The sequence below is a fragment of the Molossus molossus genome, unplaced genomic scaffold (genome assembly GCF_014108415.1).
Source record: "Molossus molossus isolate mMolMol1 unplaced genomic scaffold, mMolMol1.p scaffold_m16_p_6, whole genome shotgun sequence".
In the NCBI taxonomy this organism is placed as follows: domain Eukaryota; kingdom Metazoa; phylum Chordata; class Mammalia; order Chiroptera; family Molossidae; genus Molossus; species Molossus molossus.
In genome coordinates, this window is record NW_023425399.1 from 101023365 (window position 1) to 101050222 (window position 26858).

The window sequence follows — 26858 nt, forward strand, 5'->3', positions numbered from 1 at the left end:
GAATGAGGAAGCCAACTTCCAGTGTGTTCTGAGGGAGGGACGGGGAATCCTCCATGGGCCCAGGAGTCAGACCACCTCAAATGCAAGCACCAGTACCGAGACCGGGGATTGTACGAGTCCAGGCAAACTGGGAACCTTTCTGGGGTTTCTTATTTAATAACCTTTACAACAGGAAGGAAAGTAAATGCTGCCACCATCTTCATATTACTTTACTTAGCCATGTTTTCCTGTTTGGGGCAATAAGTGCTACTCATATGTAAACTTCAATGATTAAAAAACATGGTGATGGAAGGAGACTTGACTTAGGTGCACACACAATACAATGTACAGATGACGTGCTATGGAATTGTACCCATGAAACCTATATCATTTTATTAACCATTTCAATCCCAATAAATTCAATTTAAAAAAGAAATCTCAGAGAAACCTGCTGTCATCCTGAAAAGACATGGGAGAACATGTTCATATATCCAGGGCAGAAAACCCAAGCTGTTGAAGTGAGAGCTTCTAGCAAATCAGAAAAATTCAACAATTGGAGCAACCCCTTATTTTCCTGACAATCAAGTTTGTCACGGATGCTGTCTCAGCATGAGATCTGCCAACTAGTTTTTTCAAACCTCTTTAGTGACTCTTTTACAGGGGAAATCTAGAGATTAATTAAAAATGATGATTAGTTCCTGAAAGTTGACCCAAGCCAAGTGAAAACAGTCCTGACATGGCCTGAGCAGCTTCATCCCTTGTGAGGAAAAAGCTCTGTGGTTTAATATGAATTTCCGTAGTTCTTACAACTCCCATTGGGATTAATATTTAATCAACAGAGCAGTTGCCTTTTTATTATAGAGAAGTTTCCGTAAAATAGAACAGTGTATTATATTGCAATGAAATGACCAACACCAGTGAATTTTCATTTAAAATCAATAAGTTGAACCAAACAGTTGTTTCGTAACCGGTGGGTCATCTCAGTTTAATGAACGGTAACTAAACACATATTAAACAAATGCCTCGCGTGCAGAAGGAAGGCAGAGCGAACGACTAATTACTGCCCCACGAGGCTTTTATGATTCTCAAAGAGATGGCTGTGTTTGGTTAGTTTTTCCTTAGCCAATGCCCAGAACAAAACCAAGTGTGTAGTGGGCACTCAATAAATGCTTGGTAGATTGAATAAATCAATCGATGCATAGAACAGTGTTTTCCTTCAGAGAACAGGATGCAGTACTTTGCTCACTGTGGCCACTTCACAGTGAACGGTGCAGCTCACAAGGCTCGTAGGCACATGTTCTGTCCCTTTCCTAGATGACCCTGGTGGAGATCCTCAGACTTGAGGTCACAGCAGAATCACCTGGAGCGTTGATAACACAAAGGTTCTACTCCACGAACACAGAATGTTTGTCCATTTCTTTTTTTTTTTTTATCCTCACCCGAGGACATTTTTCCATTTTTTGTACAGATAAAGTGGGAGGGAGAGAGAGTGAGAAACATCGATGTGAAGGGACACATCAAGTGGCTGCCACCTGCACGACCGACCAGGGCCGGGGACAAACTGCAACCGAAGTACGTGCCCTTAGCAGGAACCGAACCCGGGTCTCTCCGGACCGCAGGCCGACGCTCTAACCGCTGAGCCAAACTGGCCAGGGCCATTTCTTTGTGTCTTCTAATGGTGTCTTGTAGTTTTCAGTGTATAGGTCCTCCGCATCCTTTGTTAAATTTATTCCCAGATATTTTATTCTTTTTGTTGCAATTGCAAAAGGAATTATTTGTTTTCATTTTTTTCTGAAATTCCATTGTTAATACATAGGAATGCAAAGGATTTTTGAACATTTATTTGGTAGCCTGCGATTTTACTGTATTTGTTTATTATTTCTAATAGATTTTGGTGGACTCTTTGGAATTATGTCATCTACAAAATGTATCTTTTCTTGGCTGATTAGTATTTATATATACACATCTTCTTTATCCAATCTTCTGAGGAGGGACACTTTAGTTATTGCCATGTATTGGCCACTGTGAATAATGCTGCAGTGAACATAGGGGTGTATATATCTTTGCGAATGAATATTTTGGGGATAGATTCCCAGAAGATGGATTGCTGGGTCATATGGGGACTCTATTCTTAATTTTTTGAGAAGCCTCATATTATTTTTCTATAGTGGTTATATCAGTTTACATTCCCATCAGCAGTGAATGAGGGTTCTTTTTTCTCCACAACTTCGTCAACACTTGTTATTGCTTTTCTTGTTGATACTAGCTATACAAACAGGTGCAAGGTGTTATCTTATTGTGGGTTTGATTTGCATTTCCCTTATAGTTGGTGAAGTTGAGGATGTTTTCATATGTCTGTTGGTTATTTGCTTGTCTCATTGGGAGAGGTGTCTGTTCAGGTCCTCTGCCTAATTTTTAATTGGATGGTTTGTTTGATTTTTGTTATTGAATTGTATGAATTTTTTTTTCATCGTTTTGGATATTAACCCCTTGTCAGAGCTATTGTTTATAAATATCTTCTCCCTTTCAGTTTGTTGCCTTTGTGTTTTGTTGACAGTTTCTTTTGCTGTTTAGAAGTTTTTTAGATTGATATAGTCTCACTTATTTATTTTTGCTTCTACTTCCCCTGCCTTTGGGGTCAAATTCATACAATCCTTTCTAAGACTAAGGTCCATAAGTTTAGTACCTATGTTTTCTTCTATGTAATTTATTGTTTTAGGTCTTATATTTAAGTCTTTGATCAATTTTGAGTTAATTTTTGTATATGGAGACAAACAGCAGTCTAGTTTTATTCATTTACTTGTGGCTTTCTAACTTTCCCATCACCATGAATTGAAGAGGCTTTCTTTTCTCCGTTCTATGTTTTTGTCTCCTTTGTTGAAAATTATTTGCCCATATATATGTGGGTTTATTTCTGGGCTCTCAGTTCTGTTTCATTGGTCTGTGTGTCTTTTTGCTGCCTATACCATAGGATCTTGAGAATATTATGCTAAGCAAAGTAAGTCAGACAGAAAAAGTCATGAACCATGTGATTTCACTCATGTGAGATATAAAACTGAAAGCAACAAATGAACAAACAAAAACTCACAGATACAGATAACAGTGTGGTATTACCAAAGAGAAAGGGGGTAGGAGGGTTATAACGAGTAAAGGAGATAAAGTATATGATTAGGGAAGGAGATTTGATTTTTTTTTTTATCTTCACCCGAGGACATTTTTATTTTTATTTTTTGGTTCAGATAGAGTAGGAGGGAGAGAGAGGAAGAGAGAGAGAGAAGAAACATCGACGTGAAAGGGACACATCGAGTGTCTGCCACCTACATGACCCAACCAGAGCCCGGGACAAACTGCAACCGAGGTATGTGCCCTTAGCAGGAACTGAACCCGGGTCTCTCTGGACCGCAGGCCGACGCTGTAACAGCTGAGCCAAAACGGCCAGGGCAAGGAGATTTGATTTTGAGTGGTAAACATACAATGCAATATATAGGTGATGTATCATAGAATTGTACACTTTAAACCTATATCATTTTATTAACCAATGTCACCCCAATAATTTAAAAACAAATTTCTGGGCCTCACTTCCAGATTTAATTGATCTGAGAATTTGCATTTCCCAAGTCACAGGGGACGAGATGCTAGTATTCTGGGTACTACATGTGAAAAATCACTGGCCTGCAGCATCTACTGCCCTGCTCTGTAGCAGTTTCCATTTGTTCATCCACAGGTAAATCTTTCCCTAGGCACATGTTCTTGCACACAGAAAGCACTGCAGGGAGCATTTGCTGACTACGTGGAGGATTCCAGCCCGTGTGTGGGGATGTAAATCCCTCACTACTGTGTTCCTTATGGTTGTGGTTCATTGGAACACTCACCTATGAAGGCAAGCATATTAGTTTTTCTGTTGGCCTCTTCTTTCCCCCCCTTACTTCATGTGATGAAAGATGGCCATCAGAAGCCTACCAAGACATATATTAATTTCTCTGGAAATCTAACATTTGCTATTGCTGCCCGTAGTCACTATAGCTGTGTGACGGACTCATTGGCCCTTGACACAGGATGCCTGTCAGGATAACAGGACCTATTGCATGAGAGCCTGCCAGTGGTATTGACCAGCTCACCACCTTTACGTGTGTATACTACTTTCATTCCAAGTTACTACTCCATCTTTATTGGCTTCTACAAAATGTCGGTTAATTCTAGATGTCTCTGGATACAAATGATTATGCTGGACATGGAACTTCTCTTGTCTAAAAATGTGAAAAAAATTATTTTATCATGAGAAGATAGGATGAACAGCCCTGTATCTGGAATGGATGATTTATTTGCTCCTACTACTAGAATCGGTCTGCAAGTCTTCATCAATAGCTCCTCGTCTGATTTCCTTTCTCAGCAACAGCACTGCTTTGAGTGTGTTTATTACTAATAGAAGAAGGTAGGGCTAATTGATTGATGCAGTTGGTGAGGAGGTAGATTTTACAGCCTTGGCCCCTTTACCTACATTCTCCCAGAAAAGTTTTTAAGTTATATCAAATGAGCCTGGCATTTGGACATCTTCATCCGAACATCCTAGAGCTTTTCTCTCCTTTCAAAATTGGATTTATTCTTCAAGGAGAAATTTCTTTCTCTCTCCTTATTTTTGTTTGTTTGTTTTTTGTTTTTTTTCTCCCATGATGAACTCTTAGGTCTTACTACCTCGATTGATCATTTGGCACTCCATTGCATTCTGCTATATGACATCCTGTGTAATGTTACTTAACTCTTTATATGTATTAATAATGTTTTCTTCATTAGGTTGCAGACTTATTTATTAATCTCATCTTTCTTTTATTTTTTATTCTCACCTGAGGACACTTTTGCATTCATCTTCAGATAGAGCGAGAGGGAGAGGGGGAGAAAGAGAGAGAGAGAAACATCGATGTGAGAGAGACACATCAACTGGCTGCCACCCACACAACCCCAACCAGGGCCAGGGACAAACTGCAACCGAAGTACATGCCCTCAGCATGAACTGAACCCAGGTCTCTCTCGATGCTCTAATCACTGAGAAAACCTGCCAGGGCTCATCTCTTTTTTTAGTATATAATTGTTCAGCATCTACTGTATATCAGGTGCCACAATTCATGCTGGAAGAATACAAAGAAGCAGAATATATAGTCTTGTATTCATAGTTCAAAAATTAACAGTGCAGTGGTAGAGCCAAGCTGTATGCTACACACACACACACACACACCACAAAACAACTTCCATTCACAACAGTATATCAGCTAGGAGTGATGTCAATAAGGATCCATGTAAGTCTTTGTTTTTCCACTGGGACTTTACATTGTTTTATAAATAGGCACTGAATACACATTTATCATCTTCATGTCTACATCAGGTATGCCTTTTCTTATTTAAACATGTTCATGTAAATTTCTATTAGGAGAGTGGGAAGGTCAGACCTATCATCATGAAATCTAACATAATTTCCTAACTCCTTTGCCTGTTTCATCAGGCCAATCCCATATGCTCCAGCGTTGCTGATCTACTCATAATTCTCAAAACATTATGTTTTCTAACTCACACTGGCTCTTCTTGCCTATTGAATCTCTGCTTCATCTTCAAGGTCCACCTTAGTGGTCAAACCCTGTGAGAAGCCTCCCTAAACTTCTAGAAATAGATATTTGTTCTAGAAACAGAGGAGATATTTGTAACCACCTATAGGTAGTTACATTAATTCTAGTGTGTTATTTTTCTTTGTGAGGCACTTACTTACATGCCGTTGTGCTCAATGTACTCTGACTTCCTCAAGGCTGAGGAATTTGTCTTATTCATATTGATATCTTTAGCTAGTTTTCTAAGGCAGTACGTGTGGCCCATGAATTGGCTGGCTTACTATATTTTTGTGGAATTAATGCATCATTAATATATTAAATAAATGAGTGAATGCACACCTTGCCCGAAAGCAGTAAATCAACAAATATTTGTTGGACAAATGAATGGATAATAAATAAGTACAACTATGCCAAATACCATGCTTTGGACTTTCTTTTGATCATATTTTCACGTTGTGATGGAAATATATTTGGAAGTTCCATGTCTCATCAATAGCAGTTCAGAGCTCAACCAAAATGTGTGAAATTAATTTTGAAGCCAAAGATACCTTCGTTTATTTTGGCACTTTTCAACTTAAATATAGAACAAGTAATGTCAGTGCTGGTTCCAATTCAAAAGGGTAAGACATATAAAATACAGAACTCCATTGTGCTAAAAATGGTGATCTTGAAATCAGGAGTGTTGGCAGACACTAAACAATGTTCACATTTTCGCTACTACATTAAAATTTCCTAAACAAAACTCCTTATGAACAAAGCTATGTTTTAGGGGGAAAATAGACTGTGGTTAATCAAAATATAATATTGCATTATTAATGAGTTGGTCAAACTAAATAATGCATGTAAGTCTAAAATGGGTAACTTCTGGTAGCCTTTGGGGCTTACAAGAAAGGGTTATTAATTAGAATTGGGGAAGTTCAATGGAATGTAATCAGTATATCTTCATAAAGAGTATAACTCTGACCACATTCATATGATGATTGCTATCTGGATTTGAATGGCATAGGACAGTGATTTTCAACCAGTGTGCCACACGGATTTTTTAAATATGCAATACCCGACTATTTAATCTGGGGTACTGACCCCTTTTCCCTTAGATTGTCAAATTAAAAAATGACAACAGCCAATACAATTGCCGTTTGGTGTATATGACTCAAAATTATACCATTTTTTTTTGGTCAGATCGGCAAAATATATATATTTGTGTGTGTGTGCTGCAGAATTTTAGTAATTTGTTGGTGTGACATGAGATTAAAAGGGTTGAAAATCAGTGGTATAGGACATGGCAGAATCAAACTTTCCCATTTCTCCACCTCTGCTAAGCATTTTCACGACCCAGCTGGTTCCATCTGGACTTGGAACCTCTTACTTTTACAATCTCCAGATGAAGATGGAGCAGAATACACATCATGACTCCTTAATGAAACTGAAAAAAACTGACCTTCATGAGGTTGACTGGCAATGTACATTCAAACTCCGTACGTAAGTCCACACCAAGCTATGACTTACAATTTTCTGGGAACTTTTGACTTAGTTGATTCAGTCTATAGCTACCTTTAGAGCAAACGATCTGTGAAAATGGCCTCCACCTCTGCATTTGTATTTTAAAGATTTTTCTCAGGTACATTCATACATATAGACCCAGCAATGATAATTTGGGGTTCTAATTTTGAATGCTGCTCTCCATCCTAGAGCTGAGAATTATGTCTGTTTACCAGGAAAAGAACAAGGTATCTTCAATTAAACTTCATTACATTCCATTTTAAGGCTTACCAAAACTGGTACATGCTGAAGAGTTTCCAAAGGGGAATACTTATGAAATAGCTTTTCTGTCATAAATTATTTTTGCCTATTCTGTAAAAGTATAGAATTGTGTTTCCTTTTCAGCTATTTTCATGATCAATTATGTTACATTTATAAAGTGAAATATCTTTTCAGAAAGGAAATTCCAAGTTATAACAGAATAATTATGGGACATAGAGATTGACTTAAAATGGTTCCCTTGTAGTGGTCCTTCCAGGAAGCAAGTATATCATTTGTCAGGGAGTTCCTGTGTGGTTCAGGGCATGTGGGCATATCCAACTCGGTATACTTTAGAAATCCTTTTAGCTTCTGTACTAATGGAAAGAAACTACCTGATTCATTCATTCTATCTATCTGTCTATCTGTCTATGTATCGATCGATCTAGCTGTCTGTCTGTCTGTCTGTCTATGTATCTATCTATGTATCTATGTATCTATGTATCTATGTATCTATCTATCTATCTATCTATCTATCTATCTATCTATCTATCTATCTATCTATCTATCTATCTATCTATCTTTGGCAGAGTTTATCATGGCCGTAGGAAAGGACGAGAACTCACATAACTCACCCTCTGGACATTAGAAGCAGACTTGGAATTGTATATCTGGACAATTGATTTTACCCATTGTATTTCTTCTCCTTTCTATTCTCTTTACCCTTCAAGCACCCAGAGGAGGACACATGACGCAGCGGCTTGAAACTTTCAAGGAATTATGGTTCCACCTCCTCTTTTACAAGTTGGCTGCCGTCCCAATCTTCCCACTAAAAGGTTTTTTCTTGTTACTTCTGTCTTTCTTTCTTTCATAAAGTAGCTGCTTTCTTTTTTTATGTTGCATTTTAAATTTTGAAATGTGTAAGTAATGAGAATAATTTCCCAGTCTCCTTTTTTTTTTTTTAGCACTCCTTTATATACTGTGCTTATAAACTAGAATCACCATTAATTAGTTAATGTTTGTAAAATGTTTACAAGAAAGGCTGGAGCGGTAACGGGGCGCGGAGAGAACTGGGGCTGCTGGTAGGGGGGGGAATGTTAACGAATGTTGATCCTGAATGCTCGTACCGTGCCTTGGTCTTCAACGTGGTTGAGAGAAGCACCGATTAATTATCATCCTATAGGACTGTGACAAACAGGATGTCCAGTGTCCAAGGGAGCCTGGAACAAGCACAAGCACCGCTACTGAGTTACGTAGACTTAGCTGAGACGTCGGCGCCCGCAGGCGGGAGTGGCATAAGACCGTGTCATCAAATGGAAGGACTTGGTTAAGGAAACAGACACAATTGATCATAGGGGGCTAGTACTTTGGATACTGCTCAAAGTTTGGGGTGTGGTGTAAGTCAAAGGAAAAGTTGACTAGGAATCAGAAATTAGACTCTGAAGAATGAGACGTGGAAAAGTTTTGAGGGTAGGGAATAAACAATAGACTATTGTGAGAATTCCAGGCAAATATGTCTTGTAATACTTTTAAAGCCCCCACAAGGATGCTATTGTGGTAATGTCTGCCAGGTGAACCAGTTCAGGCGGCACATCCTGGGATTGTCTTTTGTCCTTGCCTCTTGGGCATTGTCTTTCTATAAGGAAGGTGGGGCCAAGAGGAAGCCGGCCAGTCCTCTGAGCTCCTCACTCCGATTCCAGGGGTCCCAGATTCTTCACTCTTTCTGCCCATCAGAGGCAGCCCGCTCTGGAGCTTCTTGAGGGTCTGGAATAATATTCACAAAAAGCTGGTTATCATTTTAATTATGTTCTAACTTATGGTTAGAGTCTATTTTGACCTCTCTCCCAAAGAGCCATAGATCAGTACACATGGGACATGTATTCCCGAGGAAACAGTATAACAGAAAAATGCTATTTATTCTCTCTGATTCCTCTCCTTTCCCCCTACATTCCTTATTTTGTTTGCTAAACTCTATGAAGGACTTAATAAGAAGCAAATGAAACAGAAAATTCCTCAGGAAAGACCAACTAAAGAGGGAAGGAGGAAGCAATGCCTGTGTGTTTTTCTCCCATGTTCAAAGCATAACCCTTCCCTAAACAATGCATTTGCTGCTAATTCAGTAACATAGTTCACACTAGAGAAGAGGCTCCTGGCAGCACCTTTCAAAGGAGCCTCCTTCAATGTATGTGTGATTACTGTGTTGTGCACCGAGACACAGGGCATTATGTGGAATTCTCTGTGTCACCAGACATCACGTGGGGCTTTAGTCATGGACAATTAGAAAGCACTGACTCTCACTGTGATTTACAGTGTATTTCACGGGTGCCAAGTAGTCATTTTTCTGGAAGAACAAAAGTAGTTTTCAACAGGACAGGTCCTCTGGGTACACAGAAGGTTCTCCCTGCTGTAGAGGGGTAAGAGGTGGGATCCTTGAAGGCAGAGGAGCAATGATGCATGAACTTATCAAGCAAAATGTACAGTCAGTTCATTATTTTTCTGCAATCTCAAGGCATCATTTATCATGCATTAAGGAGGGCAATGATTACGTTCATAATGTAGAGGTTTAATAAATTGAAAATACACAGACTTCATTAGGCAACTCATCCTTCCATGGGTCAGGCTGACTGCTTTTGTTGAAGAGGATGGGTGAGTATTCTGAAGAACAGTCAGTCATTCTCATGGGATGGTGAGCACCTGACACAACCTGAAAGATAACGTATGCGTGTAAGTGATGTATTTTGACTATATCCCTCTCTGCCTTTACAGAGTGAACACTTCTGTAATGCTAAACATGTTAAGATTATATTTTCACAACTGTGAAATTGGCAGAGGAAAGAATCTTTCCTAGAGCATGGAAACGTGTGTTATTCTATTACTCTTACCGCACTGCAGAGATAAAAAGAAAAAAGTGACTTCCCTTTTCCTTAGATTGGTTAAAAATGGATAGATTTCTACTTTACAGTCTGCAGTCAAGTTTGAGTTGTCTGAGTTTCCCGCTAAGCCTGTAACAGGATTATTGCTTATTTAGGCTCTAGCTGATGTGCTGCAGATTCTCGTACAGTCCAGATTGATCCTCCACACTCTCTGGGTCGTTATGATGAAAAGAAGCATTCGCACATGATAAAGGTGCTAGAAAGTCCTGTCACTGTCCACTGTGTCTTTCCTTTACAACTCGTGTGTTTATAAACGTCATGCATCATATGGGATCTTGAAAAATTAAAATAGAAACATGTTTTACAGTTTGGGGATTACCCAGAAGTTTATTCCCCAAAGCCCCTGAGACCATTGATGACAGAGGCCTGGTGTAGAAATGCACTTAGGTAGCTTCATTGAGATTTAGAACAGACTAAACTATGATTATTTATTTTTCTGCCAATGAACCCCTCGTGAGTCTGAGTGTGTCTACATGCAGCTCCATTCTAAGCCAGGTTTTCTTATTTTCAGATGGACAACTTCATTAGGAATTACCTCAGCCTTTGAGAAAAATCACCATTTTGTATTTTTTCTTAATTTCTCCTATTACATTGCTAGGCATGATCACTGTGGCCTTTTTCAAATATCACTCTCCATACTTTTTTTTCTTTAGGAACATTTGGTGATATAATTGTCACTCCTGAAGCCAGAGGTTAATTAGTAGCAACCAATTATTTTTGCTGCATCATTGCTATCATTTAAATTCCCAGAAATTAGCATTGACCAATCTTGATTTCTTCATACAGTGAATGGTCAAGGGAAGCTTTATGCCTTGACTTTGAAGGTAAAGAGTTTTCCTGAAATATATAAGGGATAGTCTTAATGGAAACATAGTAAAATAAAGAATAAGAGTAATATGAAGTAATATGAATCTGATATGAGATAAATGTGTGTCATATATATTATTAATTCTCCAGGAAAGAGGGATATTTGTCTTCAAGACCCAACTCAAATTAGAATGAGAACCTTGTCACACTCCAATTACTTCCTTGATGATTTTCTGAGTAGATCTAAACATTCTAGTAGATCTTAAAACAAAAGCGGCCTTTATTTGCTTTAGCTGTATATGTTCTCTTTCAATTAGATTGGAGGGGAAAAGACCCTTTAGGACAGAAACTCCTCTTCTTCTGGTGTTCTCTTATCTTCTCTCATCTATTTATAGAATACATGTTCAATATGCAGTTTATTGAAGGAATGGATGAATAAATGAATGAATGGTTAGATTTGAAAGCAGACATTTCAAAATTTTTTCCCTAAGTCAAAACAGTGAACTTCTTGAAGACAAAGCTTTTCATTTAGCAGCGTGTCCTGCGCACAGCTCTCCTCCTCAGCTCTCTTGTGCCACGTTTTCTTGGGGCCTCATTGCTGTGGAGGCTATATTGGCACAGAAATGAGGCACGTTAAAGACAATTATTTTAGCCTGGCTGGTGTGGCTCAGTGGTTGAGCATAGACCCAAGCACCAAGAGGTTGCCTGTTTGATTCCTGGTCAGGCACATGCCCAGGTTGTGGGCCAGATCCCCAGTGGGGGGCATGCAGGAGGCGGCCAATCGATGTTCTCGCTAATCAATGTTTCTATCTCTCTCTCCCTCTCCTTCCTCTCTCTAAAAATTAATAAAGAAAAAAAAATTATTTTAGTAGTTTATTTTGCCTCTTCCTTTATTTTGTTCAACCTTAGCCTCTTTATTTGCACATTCTTACTTTAATGTAGCTAAGATTTAAATCTAACTGATGCTCGGCCAGTGTGGGTCAGTGGTTGAGCATAGACCCATGCACCAAGAGGTTGCCTGTTTGATTCCTGGTCAGGGCACATGCCCAGGTTGTGGGCCTGATCCCCAGTGGGGGGCATGCAGGAGGCGCCCAGTCAAGGTTCTCTCTTATCGATGTTTCTCTCTTTTCCTCTCTCTCTAAAATCAATAAAGAAAATAAAAAATAAATAAATCTAACTGATACACTTAGGGAAATTTTGTATCTACTTGTAAATCTTTGCTTTTTTTTTGAGAAATAAATATTAATAAGCTTTCTATCTTACAAAAATATTGTTCATCTAGTAAGCTTATAGAAAGTACATAAGCCACTTAGAATTTATTATAAATCACATATCAATGCACCATATATGATATTCTAAATAACATATAGATAACATTTTATGTACACTGTTTAGAAGGTCTATGGGTCAAAAACTCATAGTTGTGTTTTTGTTTTGTTTTTTAATATCTTAAAGGAGATTAGATTTGATGCCAGTTATTTCTATTGAAAAGTAGTTAGAAGAAATTTTAATTCTCTTTTTATTTTTCCCTGGGGTAAAGTCTTTAAAGGAGAAATTATTCATTGAAATTTTTTAGGGAACATCAGCAACAAATCCAGAATCCAGAATGCATGAAAAATTAGAACTGAAATTATAAATTTTGAATTCCATTTTAGACCTATGAGATATATTTTTATGAGCCCCTATTGGCAATAGAAATGCTGGTGTGAGCCATAAAACAACTGGGGCTTGCAAATTAATTTATATGTAATTACACCCCAGGATTTCAGACATTCAGTTCAGATGAAAAGTTGACTGCACATTGATGTTGTTTGAATGTGAAGCTTTTTATTTAGTAGTCCTGTGAAGCGTGAGGCACCTAGCATTTCCAGAGAACTCTGGGTTTACTATGTCATGTGACCCTAGCAATAGTATAGTTTTATACCCTAAGCATCCCTCAGCCTAACTGATTATTATATTAAGTACTGGATTTCCCAAATGCTTGTGAATTTTTTAATGGGTTTGTAAAAGCTTCTGTAAGAACCATCAGAAATGTTTAAGTTCTCTTTAAACGGCAAACAAAGTGATTTGAGGGTTTAGAGACTAGTATTGTTTTTATTAGTTTGAATGATAAGGCTCATGTCATTCTTGTGAGGTAGATCTAAAAACAGCCCACCTTTGTTTATGAAGGTCAAAGGCATGTCTTGGGATATAACCTCAAAGACAATTCTGAGTTCTCATCAGCACAAAGCACTGCTTGTAAAAGAGAGAAATATTTTGGTTACTTATTTCAGGAAATGGTGACAGAAGAAAGCAGTCTACTTATAAAAGCAGTTCCCACATGACCTGGACTGTTGGAATGTAGTATGTGTTTCATTTGCCTTACACCTGCCTCAGATACAGAATATAACTACATAAGAGCAAAAACACATGATGGCAAGTAACAATATGGTGCCTGGCGTTGTAAGTGGTGATGCTATTCAAAAGCAATTGATTCCATCCTAAATAAGTGTCGTCTATAGATGATGCTGACAGCCACAATTTGTCAAAAACTTGTATATGTATAAATCTTAACACTTTTTTAAAGTATCAGATCGAACCATATTTCTGATACTCAACTGTATTTTTTAACTTAAAAACTGGAATTTCCCGCCAGTCTAGTACTCTCACACTTATCATTCCCCTTGAAAGGCCACCCGCCATGGTTGAAGGAGCATTGCATTTGGAGACTGGGGCCCGGGTCTAGGTCCCAACAATGCTACCTGCCTGCTGAGTGACCTTTACAAGCCCATTAAAGATTGAACAGTGACATGTGGAAACAAAGAGAAATCTAATTTATGAGATATTTATCAGGTTTTTTTTTTGACTAATAGTTACTAGATAGCTTTCTCCACAGTGGTGATATGAAGGTTCAGTATTATAATGTGTACAAGAAGGCTAACAAACACTTCAGCTGTGCATAATCATCAATACCATTACTGATCATCAATAGGACATTGTCAAGTAGGAATGGCAAGGATCATTACCCTTATTACCCAAATGAAGCGTAGGGAAAATCTGTAAAGGTGGCCAAGGTGATTTATTGGCTCAAGAGTAGAGTCTAAACCTCTAGCCACTATTTCTCTTTAAATGGTACCCTCTGATGCTTCTCTGAGTGTGAACTGACCAGAGATACTTCTCTAACTGAGCATAGCAGTGTTACCAAGACGTCCCGGTTAGTCAGAAGGCCCAGCTCTGGAATGCTATGCCATTACCTTGTAAAATCATGAGGATGCAGAATACTTGAAAACTACTCCTTTCAGCATCTATTTTTCCCCCCTCAAAAAATGTATTAATTCCCAAACCCTGGGAGAAACCATTGGGAGAAAATACATTTGGATAGAGGATACCGTAAAATATTGGTGCAGAGAGCTTTCAGAAAAAGTATCATCCTTAATTTTTCTTTTCCTCTTTTTTCTTTATTGACTTTAGAGAGAGAGTAAGGGAGAGGGAGAGAGAGATAGAAACATCGATGAGAGAGAATATCGATCAGCTGCTTCCTGCATGCCCCCCACTGGGGATTTGGCCCACAATCTGGGCATGTGCCCTGACCAGGAATCAAACCAGCGACCTCTTGGTGCATGGGTCAGTGCTCAACCAGAGAGCCACACCGGCCGGGCACATCTTTAATTTTTCTATAATTAAAGCACCCTGTAACTATTTAAATTATGTTATCACTTGTCCTAAGCTATTTTCTGGAAGGGTAAAGTACGTTATTTATCAAGCCAATTTTCTTTGGGATTTATTTATGACACTCCCCATCACCCCCTCAACCTTATGTATTATACGTTTTCTTTACATTCTGAGCATTACATGTCCTTCCTAAGAATGTGAAGCTATTATGGCTTGCAGGCTGAGCTCAAGGAGTTCATACAAGGAAGGCTTTAAGAGAATTCCCATGGATGACTGCCCACTTTAATTCAACGTTACATCTCTCCGCACCAACAGTGAAAGGGCATGGCAGCAGTCAGGAGGCCTCTGTCCTGCTGCCCCTCTTTATTTCTGAGTCGTTGGTCCTGGGTGAAGATGACTTCATCATCTGCAGAGACAGGATGTTGGACCCTGCATGAAATGAAAGCAGGTTACCCTGAAACTGTCATTACCCGAGGCCACCAGTGCTCTGTGGACCCAAGAGGAGAGCCTTGACTAGTTTCCCATTCTTGTTCATGGGAAGATGCTCCCAGGTATTTGGATGCTTTCTCTCACATCAGAATTAATCCAAGATGGGGTCTGCCTGCTGGCCTGAGGCTACCTCTGGCTATGCAGTCACGGTGGGGACTTCCCTTCTTTCATTTATTCACGATGAATAGGAAAGTACTTTACACTGTGGATCCGCATCAGGCTGCTTAGTTGTGAATCCGGGTCCTCCACCTGTTAAACGACTACGGGCAATTTTCTCGGCAACTGTATCTCCATCTGTCAAATGGGGACAGTAGCCTACCTACCTGATAGGAATTTCATGCAACTAAGATTAACAGTTGAAAAATACTGATACCATTGGACTTACCTGTCCTCTGTACAAATGAATACTTGTTCTGTAGCCATACCAGACCCTAGGATAGTCATGCATTCAGCACATGCTCACAGTGTCCCGTTACCTCCGAGTTTCCTCCGCCGCCGCCACCTGTTCAAATCTGACTCTTATTTCAAGGGCCCCTCAAATACTACTTGTCTTGAAGTACTTCCTCCTTGGTGCACCTCACGCTTTTGTACTATGATTGCACTTATGCTGTAATGTATAGTGGCACTTATATATACCTAAATAAGTATAAAAATGTATATAATTATACTTATATGTGCCTAAATACATACATACATGGATGCGTGTGTGTGTGTTGATGACTGTGTGTTTGTATAGGTTTATGCATTTATTTATTTATATACTAATTTATTTAATCATTCATTACATGCTTATCATGTGCAATGTACCTTGTAACATGGAGGGGGGTGGTGTATAAGGTGAATAATATTCCCAGATCCAAAAATTTGGACATTATAGAAGGAAGATTTTTTTAGGTTAACATGGACTATATGATAAATGCTGCATTGATCATTTGAATGAGATGTAATAAATATCTAAGATTGTATACACACATGTGAATACATATTTATTTAGACAGGTATTTACAAATATACAAATGAAATTTGGGGAAAAGCAAAAGTTCTAAGATGATTTATAAAAACTAATTTTATTTCAAAACCAATAACTGCTGCAGTGTTAAATAACAAGTTAGGAGCTCATTATTACATATTCTAACAGGACCACCACTGTGCCTTTAGATTTTTACCCCAGAGTTCTCCATGGTTCTGAATTTAAATTTGGTCACTTTCTCATTCTGATGGCAACCTCAGTTCTCAGCCTCATTTTAAAACTTTTCACATTCCTCTGACAGACTTTATTGAGTGAAATATTTTTTATAATCCTTGCCATTGCGTTTCTTCAGCAGAATCCTTTATTTTTTTCTATTGAATAGATAACTTCATGTTCTTTTTTTCTGAGAATGAGGTCTCCAGGCGTACAACTTATCAGATATAATTTTAGAAGACCTGATTTGTCTAGGTTTAACTACATAAAATAGAATCGTTACAATGCATTTATGCAGAGACAATTAACATATTAAACCTAAATAGTTCTGTAATAGATGGACTTGACCCAGACTGCAATTTTTGACATCTGCCATCTCTGCTGCTTTTAGTAGGTCTTGGCAGGAAAGTTGAGTTGGTTAGTGGTTTATCATTTCTTTTTCCCTGTAAGATCATTACCTTTGTTTCTCTGATTAAAATTTTTTTTTAATGAATCTATTTTTGTTACAGATGTTTTTCCTTGTTCCCCCATTGACACCCCCCCACCTTGTCCCCAGCATTGTTGTCTATGTCCATGGTTACGCATACATGCATATAAGTTCTGTGGTTTATCTCTTCCCTCCCCTGCCCCCTCTTTAAAATGGTATATCCACATTACTTAGATGATTAGTAAAGTCATTGGACAGAGAACCCAAAAATGTCCTTTAAATAGCTTACTCTAAGAAATATGGAAATCTCATAGCTTTTAAGATGTTATTTTTAGCCTGACTCTTTATACTAAAAAGAAAAAGGAACCAATAACCCTATCAGTGCAAGCTGCATCTATGTTGCTTTCTGTAGCCATATCAAAGGATTAAGCCATTAATGAGTATAAATAGCATGTATGATATGATCATATGTTATAAAATTCCTTGGTCTTTTTCTTCTAGTTATCATTTCTTCTTCTGATTATAAATATGTATAAAGAGAATTATTTTCGTCAAATATTAATAAAAGTTATATCTTAGTAGTAGTCTACAGGTAATTATTTTTAACTCTCTATTAACCCTCTGTTCTGATAGCTTTGTTTATTTTATACATAAAACATTTTTATCATTTAGTCAAAAAAATATTATATTTAGCTCTTTTGGGATTTTTTTTTTTTTTACTTTGTCAGCCTCCAAGGAGGAAAGGAACCAGAGTTCTTTACCACATGCGGGTGTAGATCACAGGCACCTTTTTTCATCTGGTTTGGATGAGATCCTGAGGGAAATAATGGCAGTGTCAGTATATTTTCTCTGTAGAACAGTGCTCCTTTACATTTTAATTCTGTACAAAACACCGGCTGTTTATGTACAGACAGACAGATGTACTGTTTGGTGGGGAGGTGCTCCCCAAATGGAATGATTAGTCATTACACACACGTGATCTCTATGCTTAAAAATATCCATTTGTGTTTATCACACACCTTTCATCTGTTAGGTATTTGAAGATACTGCCAATATCCTTGATTTTCAGCCCTTTCCTCTGCCTTGAGGTGGATGTGGAATGAGACTTTAATACGACTTCCCTTTTCTGACCCCAAGCTTTCAGCGCTCGTAGCCGTTTGCACTTCCCATCCCGCTGACTTGCTGTCAGCGAGCACAGAATTCGCTCTGCCTTCCTGGCCCTGAAATGGCCAGAGCAGGTGGGCCAGCTCCCTCTCTCTCTCATGAGTCCAGCAGAATTCTCTTCTCTTTATTGTTAGTGGGGGAGCAGAGTGGTGTGTTGACTGCATTGGGAGCTGTAGTAAACAAGAAGGGACCTAGTCTCCATGACATTTCCAACGAGACTTCTGCAAGGTGGAGAACATTTGTGGTCAGGAACCTGCGTGACTTACAGGTCTTTGGGGAATCCTATATTCATTTTTATTAACTTTAATTATAGGAGTGCTATAAAATTTTCTCATTCTGTGTTGCGTGAAAAATGCAGAAGTTAATTGCTCCTGACAGTTAATTGGTTTATGCTTCTCTCTTCCACAATCCTGGACTGCAAGAGACAGGGAAACCAGTTGGCATGTTTCTGTGATTGCTGGGGATTATACATGAAGAATTTAGCCTTTTCGTTAGTTCTACCAGCGAATTACAAATGCAATTTCAGAAGTGCAGGGAGAGAAATAAAATCTGCAAGTCTACATTCCACATATGCTAAAAGACTGGCAAGGGCTTCCCTGAACGCACTGTCCGACCTGCCCAGGACTGCTGAGGTTTTTCCAGGATCGCTGTACTGGTTTTAAAAGGACATCTTTACGCCTCTGTGGACATGTCAGGTTGTTTACAGCACTGTACACGCCATCTGAAACCTTCATAACCTTTATATATTTTTTTCACATATCATTCCATCTGGTATAAGAAGCATAAGGTGCCTGGCTGTTACCAATTATAATAGCGATGGCGTAAAGACGTGGATTTCAGCGTGGCACAGTGCCTCTGATTCCAGGAGTGGTGAGAATCTTTGGGAAGCATCCATCTCCTGTGATATATTCTGGCTTCAAGGCAGGAAATGATAAAGTACAAAAAGACAATGCTGATTACCATTTGACACATAAGTATGGAGCACACACCTTAAGCAAGACACTGTCCGCATCTTGGGGGTATGAGATGAAGGTGATGGGCACCTTGCCCTTGGGGAGTTTGTCGTCTAGAGGGAGGGCGATCCTTGTAAGTGGTAACTAATGCAAGGCAGGCTGGTAAGTGCATATATTTGAGGGAGCACAAAGGAGAGATGACCGAGAATGTCCAGAGAGAGGTGACTAGGGAGACAGCATGGTCCTGACACACTGGGAAAGGACTGAACTGGCATTGTGGGAACAGTTCTTCAAAATGTAAAGCCCGGCTTGAGAAGCAGCAGCCTATCAGCATTTCCTGTTATTCGTTCTTCCCTTCTAGGTTCTGCAAGACCCCAGAAAATAGATTAAGAAAATAGAGACAAAAACAAAAGGTCAGACGCTGTCAGATGCTATTCTTTAATTCCCGTGTCCCAGAACCTAAAAATTGTTTAAAAACAAACAATAAAACAGATTGTCACAGGCTGAGCACCCTTGTCCAAGTCTATTTCCTTTATTTTATTCATTAAATACTCCAGGGACTAGCAATTATTACACAGCAAAGTTAAGGAAGAAGGAAAAAATCCTAAAATTATCTGCTATTAGTTCCTTAAAAAATACAAGAATCCCACTGATGTCTTCTGAGAATGTCCTTCTTCTACATCTTTACCTAGTGGAAGCCACTGGATCTCATAAAATAATACAATGGACAAAATGATATCGAAACACTTACTGCAGGCAGGCCGTAGAGATAATTCCACTAGTACTAGTCCTGTCTGTGAGGCGGGAGCGGGTTGGGTTGCCTGGGCTAAGAGGTTTGTTCGGCTGACGAGAACAAGAGCAAACATGTGGACCACCCTCTGGAAGAGTATTTCCAAATGGAGCAAAGATGCCGAAGCAGGAGGCGGGGCTGATGAGGACAGATTGCTGAGTCGAAGCACCAAGGTGAAGATGTCACATGGATTGAGGAATGTGGTCTAGAGATGGAAGACGGGAGGAACTGAGCACAGAGCAAGGCCCAGAACTGGCACACAGTTGAGAACATTCAGTCTCCAGGCAGGAGGTGGGCCCATGATATTACTGTTCAGAATGCCCAGACTGTGCTTGGCAGGATGTGCGGGCGTCCAGGTACAGCACCAGGAAGGCCAGGTGATCCTCATTCTTAAACGGCTTAGGATCTCAATGACTATTTCTTAAAGTATCGCCCATGATCCCCCAGAATCTGAAAACCAAGATGCTTGTCGAAAATGCCCATCTCCAGGTCTGACTGTGTACCTTGGAATGGAATTTTGGACAGCCTCCATTGGTGACTCTTGAGGGTACTGACGTTTGAATTCCTCATTAGGTCATCACATGAAAGGAACACATGAAAATCAATGACCCAGACAAGGCCAGAAATACTGTATGAGAAATGACTGGATCAGATTGTAATTAAGTAGGAACTCAGGTGAGATGAAGATGAATTTGAGCTGAAGAGGTCAGAGCACATTAGAAAGATGTGCAGGATTTTATTCAGTGAAGAAGTGAGAACATTCTTGAAGAAAAGACCTAAAATGAAAACCCTTGGGGACAACTCAGTGTGGCTTTAATGGAAAGGCCATGAACTTTGAAGTTGGATTCCCACTCTAGCCATCACCTATTTATATAACCTTTGACAAGTGAACCATTTTGAATCTTCATTTTCTCATTTGGAAAATTGGACTGATAAGAGCTACTTTCTAAGTGCATCGGATTAAATGTAACATGAAATATGACATAAAAATAATCCAGTTCTTGGTATGTAGTCAGTATTGGTAATTTCCCCCATATCCAGGACTAATATTTTATGTATATATATTTCAATAAAGTTTGGTTTATACCTGCCTATATTTGAAAAGCAAAATATCAATGATTCCCTCAAGGTGAGGCTCAGCGTGCCAGAGCAAATTAGATGAAATTTAGGTCTCAAGAGGATTGGGGTTAGGAGAGAGGGCTGGGATCTGGTATGGGCAGGATAATGTGACGTAGCCTTTTAAAAATAAATCAGAAGTTAAAGACTGATTCAGTGCTATAGATGTGCAAGCCCAGAAGACAGGGCATGCAGGACCTCGATGTTGCTACTCTCTCTAAGTTGTATTTTCACCCTACTGAATAGTGACTCTCTGCAGTGCAGGGAAAACATAAAGTAGTTAATGAACATGTACTGTGTCTTGTCATGAATTCCATGTTCTGTGAGCTACCGTAGCTTTTCGATTCAAACGCTGGAGTAGTTGACCTGTAAAAGAGAGAAGGGGGTAAAGCAGACATTCCTCAGAAACAGTGCCGCTGAGTGTACCAAGAGCCTGGACACCCCATCAAAATGGGAAATTGGGTTGATGGTGGGTGACTGTCCTTGTTGCTGGCAGGGGTGGGGGACCGTAGGTCAGGTTACGTTCCCGAGTGACAGCCTCGATTCCAGCAAATAGGAGGGAATTGCGGGTAGATCGGACCACTGGGCCATAAGGCGTTTGGCTCTCCTGCCTCCTCTCTTCATATGGATAATACCTAAGCCGAGGCCTCTTGACTGCATGACCTTTGGCCCCAGTACTGGACACGGAGGGTGAGCTGGCTGAGGTGGAGTCTCAGGCTCTTCCTGCTTCGCACTCCCCTGTGACGTTTTCTCCTCTTCAGGGGGGAAAGAAATCCATTGTGTCAGTCAACAGAGAGGGGAAGACAGAACAAATCCTGGTTACCATGGACTGTTTTCAAATCAAATTTCTGAAATCTGTCTTCAGCTGTTTTGGTTTATGGCATTGATGAGTAAGAGCCACTTTTTTTAAAAGGAAAAAAAAAAAGCACAGCAGGGAAGTTAAAGCAAAATGTATTTTGAGACTGAAACACATTTCTTGAACATGTTTAAATTGAGACCTTTTTAATCTTTAAAAATAGATAACTTTGGAGATAGTAATAGTTGTGGGTTAAAAGATAACCCCCTGGCAATGCTGTGAATGGCAAGATTTCCCCCAAATTGTTTCCCTTCCAAGATTTGTTTCTCATTCACTCTTTCTAATCTGGTGCAGGGTGTGGCTCAGTCGGAGGTGAATGATCAGTTCCGGGCTCCTTTGTGTATGTTGATGAATGTTTATGTGTATGTAAATTTGGTTACTAATCTTTTGTAAGTTTCCAATTTTTGTTGAGTTGCATTGGAGCTGCTGGTAGACAAATTGGCTTTAATAATAAGTATTTATTGAAGGCTAAGATATGTTAAGCACTAACTGTATAAGATAGTATGCTAAATATTCTGTTCATTTTTTTGTTGTTGCTGTTAGTCCTCCCCCGAGGATATTTTTTCCCATTGATTTTTAGAGAGAGTGGAAGGAAGAGAAGGAAGGGGAGGGAGAGAGGCAGAGGGAGAGAACCTGCAACCCAGGTCCGTGCCCTTGACCTGGAATCGAGCCCATGGCCCTTTGGTGCACAGGCCAATGCTCTAACCACTGGGTCACACTGGCCAGGGCTAAATATATTTCTTAACCCTTTGTGCTAAGTACTATCAGTACGAGTTTACAGATAAGCAGTGTGATCAGGGTTGGGGTTGGGGTTTCAAGCTGGGACATTTGCCTGTGCCCCAGAACTAGTAACACAGCAGGGACCAGAACCACATTTTTCTAACTCTAAACTTCATGTTCTCAACCCCTAACCTATTCTCCTTCCAATCCCTATCTGCTCTCCCACAAGGGACAGAATTTATAAGGAAGAACAAGAATTTGTAGGAAAGACCATGAATTATTTTAGGTGTGCTTAGTGCATTTTTGAAGAATACTTTTTCAGTGACGTAGGACATAGTTTTTCTCTAATGTTTCCTGAGTTCAGAAATAGATGACTGGATTTGAGCCACAGAGAGTGATATTGGAGGTGGAGTCAAATTGGACCTTGATGCCTTCTAATCCAACTAGGCTGTAGTATCTGTCTAGATCCTTCTATTCAAGAAATGGCCACACTGCTTCTAAACTGTGTAAAGCACTTACCAGGTTACACCTGTTGATTTATAATGTGAGAATAGATAGGTGGGAAAATTGGAAGTACTGGAATGGATCATCTAAATGGGATTTAGTATGGACCAGTAGGTGGAAAGCTTCCTTCTCTACATCAAACCTAAGATCAATGCCAAAGTATCATATTTTTTCTTGTTACTTTTTTCCCCATGCATCTCTCAATATCTCTCTTATTTCCTATATTATTTCTGCCTTTTGTCCCCCATTTTTCCCCACCACTTGTTGGATGTTTTCTGTATCAGAAAGTGAATAGCCCACCATAGCTTAAACTATGTTGTATAATAAGATACTAGCAAAATGCATATAGTTCTGATGTTACTTGTTAATGTCTTCCCAATGAGGTATTGATGAAATAGATAGCCAGGTGTGGCCAAGCTGGGGTCTCTTTTTTCTTTCCACTTTCTTTATCACCATTCTCAGATGGCTCTCTGAATGTTATAGGGTTCTAAGTGCCACGGTGATTCATGCCTCCCTGCATTAGACTGGTCCCTTTCTTAAAACAGAGCTAATGCTTGAATTGCAGAGTTTCAGTTTGTGTCTGTAGTGATTGCAAGTTTAGTGCTATAATGCACAGACTCTTGGCCTCAACTCTACCAAGTACCATCAACAGGTCCTATTTTTTCATTGCTCGTACATTTGTGCACTGGGAATGCTATGGCGCTCCCGGAAAGAGAAGCAGAATCTTTGCAGGTAGGTAGACTGAGTCTGAATTCCTGCTTCACCGGATAACAGTGAAGTGACTTCGGCTTGTGATGCCGAAATACTCATACATGGAAAGGGACATAATACTTATCTCCCATGGCTGTTGGAAGAATTTCATAAAGTTTATTGCCAATGCACATACAGTATAGCCAATAAAGGTTAATGTTCTTCATCACCATGTGTCTTTCTATTGTTTAAATATAAAATGTTATCGTAAACGTTGTGCTAAAGATTTCACACTTATCTCGGTGACATTCTCTTTAATCGTTTCATATGTTCACAGAAGCACTCAACAATTCCTGTTTCTCAGGGTGCCCCTTAAGGCCAATATATCTCTTTCTCTTATGCTACATCCGGGATTATTTATCCCCGTTTGCTTTCTGTTTATTGTTAGGGAACATTTTTAATTTTTTTTTTTTTAAGGAAAAGAAGTAAAGAGGGGATAAGGGAAGCAAGGAGGGAAGTGGGGTGAAAGGAGAGACAGAAAGAGGGTGAAGGGGAGAGAGGGAGACAGAAGGGGAGGGAGGGGAGGAGAGGAAAAGGGAAGGAAAGTCAGGAGGGAGGAAGGAAGGAAAAAGAATGAAAGAAAGAGAGAGTGGAAGGGAGGGAGGAAGACAGGAAGGAAGACAGATAACATTCAGATTCAAGTCAGTTATATCAAAATGTTGGGTTTACCTGGTAGAGGGCTGAGTCTGAGCCCCGTGACACAGCTTCGGGACTAGCCAGTGGAGGTGTGATTGGAGCTACTGAAAAGAAATACACTCTTGTTCCAAGCGATCAGCTGCTCTTAGACATGACTCCTCATGTAAAGGACAATATTTGCCTTTATCAGTGAGTTCCCATAGGTCACCTGCTTATCTCACAATATGTTCACTCTTTCTTCATCTTCTCATAGAATAGTACCTTCTTTACCTAGAAATTAGAGAACTTATGAGTTGGTGTTTTCTTCACAACTTGTGAGGCACTCAAAATATTATCTCTCACAGCTGATATGGAACCAAGGGATAATCACTCTCATTCATACAGGTCATGTGTCCAGGACGCGGTTGTCTTGGCTTCTTTGCTCGTGTGTTCATTCCCTTTGGTCTGGCATTTTGAATGATGCTGTCCTTACCCCTCTCTTTTCAAAATCTACTTGCATTTTTGTTTCTTCGTCTTTTCCCTACACCTCCTTCATCTTCGCTTAGCTTTACTTCCACCAAAATTGCCTCTGCGTATTTGGCAGCTCTATGTTACTCTCTGAGAACATCCATTGCTGCCTTGCTTCATGGCGAGTGGTGGGCAGAATTGTGTTCCATTCAAAAGTAGTACAATAAATTTTTGATTTTGTGCCATAGTAAGATTAGCTGAAAATGTAACCCAGGTGCTTCCATAATTAGAGGGGAGATCTGAAGTTTACAACAGACAGAAAGAACGGTCTCGGGCAGAGCTGGAGGGACCCACACTGCCCCAGAGATGTGTGCTTTGAAACGCAAGATGGAAACCCAGCAACAATACACTGTGCACCGGTTTTCAGAGCTTAATGATCTAATCAAGCGTGCTTTTAATAGGATTAAACTGAAGTAAATTATTATTGATATCATTAACCTTATTGTTACCAAACTATTGGAGAGTGTTAACTTGGTACTAGGCATTTTGTGGGAGAAAGATGAAACCATGGTAATTAATTATAATTTCTTAAATCTTTATTTCACCAAAATAAAGCATCAGATAAACAAAGTAACAGAAGGTCTGGATCTTCAATTTGTGGCTATGTTATCGATACCACTCCATTTTCTTTACCCCCTGGAGACTTTGCAGGGATGATGTAAAGCCTATAATTAAACAATTACTACTGTGGCTGGTATCGCCACACATATGAACGCAGGAGCAATAGATTGCCTTTGAAATATCCCTCAATTGAACTTTTTTTATGTTTTAGAAGAGAAAATTATGCAGATAGCTGAGAACCTTTGTCCAATCCTTTTCTGCCATCATTACGAACTCTGGTCCTCTCTTTAGTTTTTACTTCTGCTATCTAGACATCTCCATGCTGTTCCAAAATGTATGCTCTTCCTACTGGTGTACATTAGCCCGTGTTTTCTAATAGGCGTCTGTTGCTGCTTAGGATGCTAAAGCACTCCTAAAATTTCATATGGAGTAGCGAGAGCATTTTAGTGAATTTTCACCATCAAAGTTATTGTTTTTTAAACTGACTTTATCTGGCCATGTGAATACTTTCCATATAAAGCATGACGCTACCATGGGCCTCTTTGAATTTGCTGTTTGTGTGCCTGAAAAACACATATTAACATAAGGCTCCGCCGATCTCTTAAGATCAACTAAGCCTCATCCAAATCACAAGATAGCTGTGTTTTTCAATCTCTAGTTTGGGAATACCATCATTCCATCTCAGTAACATTCATCCGAACCCAGCCTCGTTAAGACAGATCTTGATTTAATTCATCCAACTCAGAGCAACACGTGTTTGTTATGGGCAACTGTCTTAATTATGCTACCACATACATTACTTTTGGAAATTACTTTTGAATGATAAAAACCTGGTCCCAGTTCTTAGGCAGCTCACAGAGTAGAAGCCAAAGCAGATTTTGCTCAGTCAGGTCAAGAAGTAAGTAGGGTGCTGAGGCTATAAAGAAATAATGGCTTCTGAGCTGGGCATAGGAGGATTGCCCGGATTCGAGCAGTGGATAAGGTGTGCAAGAATATTTAAAGTAGAGGACAAGGTGCAAGCTGGACAGTCCATAAAGCAGATCATAGCAGGGTAAAAAGTACATGTAAAATATACATGGAATAAAAGTTATACCTGAAAAGGTGAGCTGGGACCAGGCTGAGCCTCAGGGCCTTTACGAACCCTCAAGAGAAGCCCAGCCTTTGTTCTCTTGGTATCAGGAGTCCGCGGGAGGTTTGTAGCCATGGGAGTAGTAGAAACATACCTCTTAGGAACATGGTGCTGACAGCCGAGTGAAAGGAAAATGGAAATGGAGAGAAACTGCAAATGGGAGATTAATCAAAGGGCTGCTGTAGTGGTCCCTGTCCACGAGGATGTATTCCTGGACTACACCAACAGTGGTGAGGGAGAAAAAAGGTGTGGGTGTCACTTACTTTAGAAATAGAATAAAAAGTGCTGTTGGCCAATTATTTGTGAGATGTGGAGAGAAGGGAGAGTCAAATATGACCCAAAGCTTCTTGCCTAAGGCAGCCAAGTACC

General features: G+C 39.6%; 1 protein-coding gene across 2 annotated transcripts in view; it reads left to right on the forward strand.

Moving 5' to 3' along the window:
• The window catches only part of DCC (DCC netrin 1 receptor), a 1071808-nt gene that overhangs the window by 50516 nt on the left and 994434 nt on the right, over positions 1-26858 (forward strand). The window lies entirely within an intron of this gene.